Below are 11226 nucleotides of genomic sequence, written 5' to 3'. Positions count from 1 at the left end.
CAGAATGGGCAATTACTCCCATTTTACAGATGAGAAAACTAAGGCTCAGAGGTGTGAACTGATTTGCCCATTGCTTTGGTTTGGTACTGGTCTAACTTAGGTGAGAGCACTACATTCCCTTCTGCACATTGAAGTCTGTCAGGGCTGCTGCATTCAGTGGCATAAATTATCCCCTTCACGATCCTAGGGTCTGCCAGTCATGTTGAGGTCTGTGCAAGTGGGTGCCCTGATTTTTCTTCTTGCAAATTTCCCTTACATAGTCTCTACCCACAAAACCTGACAAATAATAAAATAAAGGAAATGCTTTGTCTTTACAAACACATTTTAAACTTTTCAATAAATTTAAAATATTCTTTGTTATGTTTTGATGTTAGCTAAAATATTAATGTGTTAACACTTCCATTTTTTTTAAGTTGCTTTAACTTCCATGATAGCTCTAGTTCTATTAATCATGGCTATTCTAGTTTGTGTGTTTGTTTATTGAGAACTGGCAGGCGAGGGTCTCATGACACCTTGGAGGCACTATGTGATACAGAGGACAGACCGAAACAAGTTATACAGCTTCCTTTACTTCAATTTGTTTATCTATAATGTATGAATGGTAATGCCTACCTCAGACATGTTTTGATGTGATTATTATTTCAGATGAAAGTCTAACTTAGCAAAAGCTATTATGTCCAATAGTTATATTTCTTACTGATGCTCAGATAAAATTGTTATTTTTTTGAATTGCACTCAATTCAAACAAATGTGAGAGATTACTAAGTGCACCTGCTTGACTTACTATTGAGAATTTAATTAAATTAATATTTTTAAATAAATTTTTATTAATTTTAATGGGGTGACATAAATAAATCAGGGTACATATGTTCAAAGAAAACATGTCCAGGTTATCTTGTCATTCAATTATGTTGCATACCCATCACCCAAAGTCAGATTGTCCTCCATCACCTTCTATCTAGTTTTCTTTGTGCCCTTCCCCCCTTTCTCCTCTCCTTTCCTCCCCCCCCCCCCAGTAACCACCACACTCTTGTCCATGTCTCTTAGTCTCATTTTTATGTCCCACCTATGTATGGAATCATGCAGTTCTTGGTTTTTTCTGATTTACTTATTTCACTCCATATAATGTTATCAAGATCCAATCATTTTGTTGTAAATGATCCGATGTCATCATTTCTTATGGCTGAGTAGTATTCCATAGTGTATATGTGCCACATCTTCTTTATCTGGTCATCTATTGAAGAGCTTTTTGGTTGTTTCCATGTCTTGGCCACTGTAAACAATGATGCAATGAATATGCGGCTACATGTGTCTTTATGTATTAAATTAATATCTTATTTGAGGAAATGAGTGAGGAAATAAAATGAAGTCACTATAGTTAAGCTACTAAATTAACTAAAATCAGGTTGTTATAAGGTATGAAGAAGGGATTCTACTCCTGCTTTAGCTTTCCTGGGAACTTAAAATTTTAAATTCCGTATATCTATACATATCTACGTCTATGTCTTTGTCTATGTCTATGTCTAGATCTAGGTCTATGTCAACCTCTACATCTGTGGCTGTGGCTCTATCTATCTATCTATCTATCTATCTATCTATCATCTATCTATCATCTATTTCTCCTATTGATAACCCTCTGATTACCCTCAGAAGGACTAAGGAAAGAATGTTCATATATCCAGACCACCTGCAATCCATTACTCAGACCATTGGACATCTGAAAAAGTATCGTCTCAGAACAATCCAGAGGCTAAGAATGAAGGATGATTCTTCCCCCAAAATGTACTTTTTACTATAAGAATGCTTATATTTTCTTTCTTCTTTGAGACACTCTGTGTATAGCCTAGTTACTGTCCTGATTTGCAAGCCCTAAGACCCTTGAATAAATCTTTGTCATTTATTTCTAATCAAAACCTCCTAATTCATTTATGCTCTATCAGCAATGTATATTCTTGATCAGATGACTTCATTATACTCTTAAATTCAACTATTTTGAGTTGGTACATTTCTATTAAAAAGAGAAAGACAAGTTATGAAATTGAGTTAATATTATTTACAACTGTCTATGAAAGAAAGATTTTTAATAGAATTTATATTTTATACTATTCTCTGTTGTGGTATGAAATACCACAAATGTGAAACTCTACATATGCCCCAACCTTTCCTTCTTCCTTTTACTTTAAGGCTAGTGACTGCACTGCTGGTGCCAACCTCTCTCACCCTTTAAGAAATGGGAGGGAAAGAAAGAGACCTTAACTTCTTTCACTCTCAAGTACCCATGTGAGTAACATCCTAGCTCCCCTCTATTTTATAGCCGAAATTTTTCAGAGTGGTTAGTACTTTCTCCAAATTCTTAGTTAACTGCCATCACACTCATTTCTCAACTCACTTTATTTTGGCTTCTATAGCTGTCATTTCCACAGTGCCTCCTATAGTTACAACTGACTTTGAAAACACTGATTCCAATGAGCACATTTTAAACTTGATCTTTGTCTTAGGAGTACCTGACAGTCATGGTTTTTTTTTTGTTTTTTTTTCATTTTTCCGAAGCTGGAAACGGGGAGGCAGTCAGACAGACTCCCGCATGCGCCCTACCAGGATCCACCCGGCATGCTCACCAGGGGGCGATGTTCTGCCCCTCTAGGGCGTCGCTCTGTTGCATCCAGAGCCATTCTAGCGCCTGAGGCAGAGGCCACAGACCCATCCCCAGCGCCCGGGCCATCTTTGCTCCAATGGAGCCTCGGCTGCGGGAGGTGAAGAGAGAGACAGAGAGGAAGGAGAGGGGGAGGGGTGGAGAAGCAGATGGGCGCTTCTCCTGTGTGCCCTGGCTGGGAATCGAACCCGGGACTCCTGCACGCCAGGCTGACGCTCTACCGCTGAGCTAACCGGCCAGGGCGACAGTCATGTTTTATAATACTTTGAGTGTTTCAGTGTTCTTTGCTTGTATTCCACTACACTTGGTGCTCCTGGTTTCTCTCATACTTCTCTGCTTATTTCTTTTCCTCTCTATCCAGTTTTTTAAAATGGGAATTACTCAAAGTAATAGAGCAACACAATAAGACACAGTCAGAGGTTTCTATGATTCAGTGGTTGTGTCATCCAAAGAACTAAGGAGATCAGTACTTCTGGGGTGGCTCACAGGTGACAAGGAGGAAAGGAGAAAGGACCTTGGAATTCTCAGTCTGAAGAGAGGGGCTAGGGCAAGCTACTTTTCTTATTTGGATTTAATTTTCATATTCATATGACAGAACAAGTTCTAGGTAATTCATACGGATCATTTCGACTGTAGCATTTATATCTGTAGTACTGTAGTACTATTGAAATATATCTTTTAGCTTCTCTGTCTTCACCAGATTGTGAACTGTCCCAGGGCAAGGCTTACCCTCAGTCTTTCTTTGTTCCTGGCATCACTCTTCACTGTACAGGAGGCAGCAGTGAGAGGGGGGCCTGGCTCTGTGCCTCCTTCCTGCACATTTCCATTCTTTTACCTCCAGGCAGTTGAGGAAGAAAATGAAGGAACTATGTGTTCTTGGATGTTTGCATGGAACCTGCTATGTAAACTTCACTTGTCCTTCAACATACTACAACTTTCTTGCCAAATACCCTCATCACTAATTGTATAAACTGTAAGAGTCTGAGAAACTGTCAAATCACTTCTAGCTGAGGAATGGAGGTAAGCAAGAGGTGGGAAGGTCTAGGGAGAAAGGACTGAAAACTGTAGCACAAAATGGAACATTTGAGAGGCCAGTAGTTGGTCCAGATGTCATCACTGGATTCTGTCTGAACCATTAACCTGCCAAATAAAACCTGGCATCAGACCTAGGGTAGGTACTTGAGAAGTGGGGACCCTCGACAGGGAGGAAAATAGGAAGTTGTAACAGAGATTGGGTTTACTGTTCACGGCTATAAATCTAACACCGAACATGTGCTTATCTTAGCATAAATAAATAAATGAATAAGTAAATGGTGGACGAGGCCTTTAAACAAGGCTGGAAGTGGTAGATAGCAGCTTGGGAAGCTGGGTCTGTTGGATCCTACTTCACCACCTAATAGGTTTTAAAAAAACTCATTGCTATCTAACTACTTTACTACATTTACTATTATCTATGCTTCTGAGTTTATTATGTCTCTTGAGTCCAGAGCTGGCTGGTCATGGTAAGCACAGAGGCAATGATGGGAAGTTCTATGGCAGGGGTCCCGAAACTTTTTACACTGGGGGCCAGTTCACTGTCCCTCAGACCGTTGGAGGGCCAGACTATAAAAAAAGCTATGAACAAATCCCTATGCACACTGCACATATCTTATTTTAAAGTAAAAAAAATAAACGGGAACAAATACAATATTTAAAATAAAGAACAAGTAAATTTAAATCAACAAAATGACCAGTATTTCAATGGGAACTATGCTCCTCTCACTGACCACCAATGAAAGAGGTGCCCCTTCCAGAAGTGCGGAGGGGGCCGGATAAATGGCCTCAGGGGGCCGCATGCAGCCCGCGGGCCATAGTTTGTGGACTCCTGTTCTATGGGGAGATTACAGGGGACTGTGCAGGGAGCCTGGGAGGAGAAGAGCCTAGAGAAGGCAAATGATTTGTGTCTGGAAACCAAAGTAACCAGGCCCAGTGCCCAGGGCCCTTGGGGAAAGTGGCTTGGATCAGACAAGAATCTGGGGCTACATTACCAGATGCTCAATGTCTTTCTTCAAGACTGTTTCCTGGAAGATACATGGATTAATTGAATGGATGAGGACAATGAAAGGGAACTTTGCAAGAAGGAAAAACAGGGCCCCCACTTGCACAGACTTCAGCATGACTGGCAGACCGTACAATTCTGCAATGCACAATTTATGCAACTAAATGCAGCATACCTCACAATCTTCAATGTGCAGAAGAGAATGTGGAATTTCTCATCTGAGGTAGAGCAGTACCTACCTACAAGCAAGAGGCAAGTCAATTCACATCTCTGAGCCTCAGTAATTGCCCACTCTGCATGAGGCATCTATGAATTTATTCACATAATACCTGACATATAGGAGATATACAATATATATCACTCCCTTTCCATTTTCTTTAACAAGAAATAGAATGTAGAAACAAGCATCAAATCTGGACATTAGCCAGACAGGCAGGTTAAGACCAGCTGGGAAAAACAAATAAAATTGTGCAATACTGTTTGCCAGACTTGACTCCCCAAATTGAGCAAGATTTGGGGCTGGTTCTTCATGAGATGCTTTGTATATTCTCTCCCCTCTTTTCTTGTCTTTCTTTTTTTTTAAAAATTTTCTTTATGCACACCATTCATTCAACTCACACTTTATTAAGTATGTACTATTTCCAAGGCCCTGTGCTAAGCTGAGCTCCACGGTGGCTTGGAGATACCACAGATGTGATCTGTGCACTTGTAAACCCACAGCCCAGAGTGAGTCAGGAGTCCTGGGTGTGAATCCTAATTCCATTGCTAACTAACCATGTGATGGAGCTGCCTTTTTTCAGCTATAGAGTGGGATTTATGATAGTGTTCATCTTGTAGAATTTTATGAGGATTAAATGAAATGAAAGAATTTTTATGTCAGGAAATGCCCTGTGCCCTGATGATAGTGCTGGGCACACACTGTATGGATTTATCAAAATTCATAGAACTGTACACCTGGAAAGGCTGGATTTTGTTGTATGTACAACACACCTCAGTAAAGCTGATTAAAAAAGTTGTTTGTGTTAAAAATCCAAACAAACCTTAATTTCCCTGGAGGGTTCCCCCCTTTTTAAAAAATTTTTAAAATTAAATTTACCCTGGCTCATTATCTCAGTTGGTTATGAGCGTTGTCCTGAAACAAGGTTGTAGGTTCTATCCCTGGTCAGGGCGCACACGGGAAGCAACCAATGAATGCATGACTGAGTGGAACAACAAATGAATGCCAGGACATTAGCCAGACAGGCAGGTTAAGGCCAGCTGGGAAAAACAAATAAAATGGTGCATTTATTTCCCCCCTCCCCTCTCTCTCCTTTCCTCTCTCTGTTTTTCTAAAAAAATCAATAAATAAGTTAAAAAAAATTTAAACCTTGACCAGATAGCTTGGTTGGTTAGAACATCAGCCCGAAGCACAGAAGTTACCTGTTTGATTCCCAGATCACGGCACATAGAGGAGCAGCTTGATGTTCCTGTCTCTCTCTCCCTGCCTCTCTCTCAAAACAAACAAACAAACAAACAAACAAACAAGAAAATTAAATTTAATGAAGTGAGATTTATCAATAGGAGTACATAAAATTTCAGGCGAGCATTTCTATAGCATTTGAACTGTTGATTTTGTTGTGTGTCCATCACCCAAAGTCAAATTATTTTTCTTCATTGGATATTTGTGTCTTTTTACTTTCCTCACCACATCTTCCTCCCCCTGGTAACCACTTCATTGTGTGTGTGTGTGTGTGTGTGTGTGTGTGTGTGTGATAGAAACAGAGAGAGACAGAGAGAGGGACAGACAGAAAGGGAGAGAGACGAGAAGCATTAATTCTTTGTTATGGCACCTTAGTTGTTCACTGATTGCTTTTTTATATGTGCTTTGACCAGGGGGAGGGTTGCACAGCAGACCAAATCACTCCTTGCTCAAGCCAGCAACCTTGGGCTCAAACTGGTGAGCCTTGCTCAAACCAGATGAACCCGCGCTCAAACCAGCAACCTCAGGGTTTCAACCCTGGGTCCTCCGCATCTCAGTCCAATGCTTTAGCCACTGCACCACAGCCGGGTCAGGAAACCACTTCATTTTTATCTATGTCCATGAGTCTCATTTTTATATCCTACCTATATATGAAATCATATAGTTCTTAATTTATTCTTTTTTTAAAAAATTATTCTGATTTACTTATTTCACTTAGTATAATGTTCTCAAGGCTAATCCATGTTGTCATAAATGGCAACCTGTCATTATTTCTTATGACTGAGTAGTATTTTATTGTATATAGGTATCAGATCTTCTTGATCCAATCCTCTATCTAGGGACACTTTGGTTCTTTCCATGTCTTGGTCACTGTGAATAATGCTGCAATGAACATGGGGGTGCATGTGTCTTTTCATACAAGTGTTTTCGAGTTTTGGAGTAGATAACACACTAGAGGGATTGCTGGGTCATATGGCAGTTCTAGTCTTAATTTTTTAAGGAACTACTATATTTTCCATAATGGTGTACCAGTTTACATTCCCACCAGCAGTGAATGAGGGTTCCTTATCCTCCACAGCCTCTCTAACACTTGTTATTACCTGTCTTGTTGATTATAGCCAATCTAACAGATGTGAGGTGGTCTCTCATTGTGGTTTTGATTTGCATTCCTCTAATAGCCTGTGAGGATGAACATCTTTTCATGTAAAAAAAAAAGAATTTTTATGTCAGGATTAGTGCAATGCCAGACCACATTAAATCCTCAGAGAATGCCAATTTCAACATTGCTAAATTTTTTTTTGTCATGGATACAAGCAAGTATAACACAAAGCAAACCATGGGTAAGGTACTAGAGGGCTGCACAGGCAGAGGAGGCAGATTTCTGTCCATGGAGGACGGAGAGGTTCCTGGGGTGGGGCATTCAGAATGGCCGGATGTCAAGGAACAGTCACTACCGGCTAGAGGGTGTACATGGAGCAAGGAATGATGTAAGTAAGACACTGAGATGATGCCACACCCCAGGAGGTCATCTAATTTTAAACATTCAGACACACAAATTGCCACAGGCACAGTTAGCAACAGTCTAGTCTGAGGATATGGGCAGTTTGCCATCCATTGGCTCCTAAGGGGCTGCCAGGGGCCAGGAAGTGAGATCCACATTGGGGGTGTGGGTCCTCCTTGTGTAAGAATTCCCAATCCCCATGGACTCCAGTGTTCACTGACTGCCAGGGTCCTGCGAGGGCCATGCACTCACACTCAGGAAAGCCCAAAGCATGTGTCCCCATCAGGTGCTTATAGTTCATTCATGTGTCTTCCAGTCCACATGTTATTTATCAACCAAAGTTCATTTTTGCCATAGTCATGTTGTCTAGTAACACAGTGACACCCTTCAGATATCAGTTGTCCAGAGAACAGAATTGGAGCTGGTAGACCAAGGTTTGTTCCCCATGTGACAGGGGATAAGGTGTGGTTAGTCCTTTACCCATAGGAGGAAATATCTTAGGGCTTGTTCAGAGCACATTCTTCAATGTAGTTGGGGTATTCGGGAGTAGGATGTGTCAGGAGATGCAGGGTGGAGGCTTGGTGGCCAATGTTGGAGAAAAGTAGGCTTTAAGGGGACAGAACTACTTGTGGAGGGCTCACCTGGTACAGATTTTATCAATTTTATTTTACACATTTTATCAATTAAGGGCCTTAAATCCCACAAAACCTCAACTAATAACACTCATGCTTTGCATGAGTTTACTAAAGTAGAGGCAATCTTATAAGCTAAATATTATCATCCCCATTTTGTAGATGAGCAGAGTAAGATTCAGAGAGCCTAAAGAACTTGTCCAAATTCATATATCTAAAAAATAAGAGAAATTCATATTCAAATTCAGGTCTGTCAATTTCTGAAGATTGCTGCAGGCCATGAAGTCAACTTCCCTGATTTACACCCACCTCCTTACAAGCTGTGTAGTCTTTCGCAAGCCAACTCAATCTGTATACCTCAGGCTTCTCTTTCTTATAAAGGGGCTTCATAGAGCTGTTGTAAGACTGGATAAGTAAGATGTAGGGTGCTCAGAAGAAGGCCTGGTGCTTAATAAGTGCTTAATAAAGATGGCCTACCCTTGCTTACAAATGACAAAGCTCAGATCTTATTCTGAATCCCATGGGAATGTCACTGAATGACACAAAGCTCTCATAAAATAGGAAAAAATGGATAAATACATGTTACATCCCAATACCGAAAACTATGCCATTGCTAAAAATAATGTGAGATGTTAAATGGATTCGTTTGAAAACAAAGGCAAGATACGTTAAATGAAAAAAGACAAAGTTGGAAAAGTACTTATCATACAGTCTCTTTTAACATACACACCTCTGAGTGAGTAGGTGTGGTTAGAAAACCCCTCCGAGAGCACACACACCCTCCGAATGATCTCTCTAACCCCATCTCAGGCCTCTGTCCCACCAGGGGGCAGCTCTTGGAGACAGCACACTTTTTCTCACCCAGGGCTTGCTGTTTCCTATACCTGGAATGCTCTTTCCTTACTTTTGACACAGCCAGATCCTTGTCATCCTTCAGATTTCACCTTCAAAATTGTCTCCAACGAGAGGCCATCAGGATCACTCTTATCCTAGCAGGTCCTCCCTGTTAGTCTCTTTTATAGCAACACAGTGTTTCTTTCCTTCTTAGCACTCACTATTGTCTGAAGCATTTTACTTAATGTTTACTTGTTTCTTGTTAGTCTTCCCCATAGAATGAAAGGGGAAGACTATGTCTGTTTCATTCCCTTGCGACTTCTAGACAATGCCCCGTACATTGTAATTCCTCAATGAAAATATGTCAAATGACTTAACAGAAATTGAAGTGGTTTCTTTCTTGGACATCAAGCTGGTATCATCTTTGTAATGAAAAGGTTTAAATGGTGAAAAGAAAACTCTTTTTGGATGCAGTGTAGTAGAGGGTGGTGGCAGCATGAGATGAAAGTAGGTTGTCCAGTTTGGGGTTGTTGAGCTCACCTAGGTGCAGTAACAGAGTGACTTGGACTTAAAGCCATGGCTCTGGGGCTGGAGAGAGGACTGAGCTCAGAGACGAATAGGGCTAGTTTACAAGCTGGGAGGCAGTCTAGGAGGAGTGAGGGATGCTCCTGGGACCTGTCTGTGCAGGCTCAGAGACATAGGTATGGCTGGTAATGTTGGGGTCCTGAGTGGCCTGGCCTTCTGTCATCATTACAGATGCAGCAGACAGGGAGCCTGGATACATGGTGTCCTGAACCCACCACTTCCCCTAGGTTCAGCCACTCTGTTTCAGACAGTTCTTTGGTGTCTTGATCATCTATGAGCCTGAAAATGACGAGAGGGGTGAGCATTCTTGGGAGAGGGTGAGACTTCCTGAGAGCAAAGAGTTCAGGGCATCGCGTGGGGAGGAGTGCTGGGGCTGCACCTTATGTCAGGGCAGCTGAGGCTCACATTGTTTATCAATAAGCCCCCTTTGGGAATTCATCTGGATTGCTTGACCCAATCTTTCTGTCTCCTGCAGAGTCTAAGGCCTCAGATGTGTATGACTATTTCCTCCAGTGGACTGACAAGTGGTTACCTTCTTTGCCCTTGGTGCTGGGTGACCAGGACCCTTCCCTGTGCTGTGCCCACTTGGTCAGTTACCGATCCACCAGATCATGTTGTCCCATGTGCCATTCCTGAGCTCATACGGTTAGTGAAGAGACAGGGGAGGTGGCAGAAGACCTCCTAGGTGGCCAGGGAAGTGGGGATCGGGTACTTTCTCCTGATTTGTATGCCCCCCTCCACTCCCCACCTATGGCAAGCAGGGTAAGAGATCTGGAAAATCTGTGAATATGAGAAGCAGTCTCTTGGAAGAATGGGCACTAGAGTTGGTCCTGGGAGATACTCTAGGTGGTACTGGCTAAGGCAAAGACTTGAGGAAAGGTATGGTGGTGGGTGGAAGGCTGGTGTCACCAGAGGCTGTGTGGTTGGAAGGCAGAGCAGGGAGAGGATATGAGGTTGGGCAGGGAGAACATGTTTGACTTTGTGTACATGTGTTTGAAAAATACACAGAGAAAATTTGCCTAAAGCAAAAATGTACAGAACAATGAATTTCTAAAGGAAATACCCAGGTGCACTGCCAAAGTCAAGGAATATAATAGAATACAATTTCACAGATATGTCCTCTGTCCTCCTGAGATGGATTTCTGTGGCACTCCTGCCATTATCATCATCTGTGTCACAATGACTTGGTGCTCTGGGTATGTGGGCTTTGGGTGGGGAAGGTGATAGAATGACATTAGAAGGGAACTTTTTGGAAGAGACTGTGCTTGTATCAGGCCTTGAGGTAGGGTGAGGTATGAGTTGCAAAGAAAGATTTTTGGGGAGGACTTCATGCTGGGGCCACATAATGATTCAGAGCTTCTTTCCCAGTATCTGCATCAGAGCATATACCTCAGGAGTTCAAGATCTAAGCCCATTATGAGTTCCAATCTGGAAATTAGAAATGCATAGAAGGAGGACTCCTGACATTGTTGGAGAGAAAGAGAGGAGAATTCTAGTCCTGGGATGTGGGAGTGTTTTCATGTT

This window comes from Saccopteryx bilineata, chromosome 3 (genome assembly GCF_036850765.1).
Source record: "Saccopteryx bilineata isolate mSacBil1 chromosome 3, mSacBil1_pri_phased_curated, whole genome shotgun sequence".
Taxonomy (NCBI): Eukaryota; Metazoa; Chordata; class Mammalia; order Chiroptera; family Emballonuridae; genus Saccopteryx; species Saccopteryx bilineata.
The sequence above is the reverse complement of the archived record's forward strand: the minus strand, read 5'-3'. Positions refer to the sequence as shown.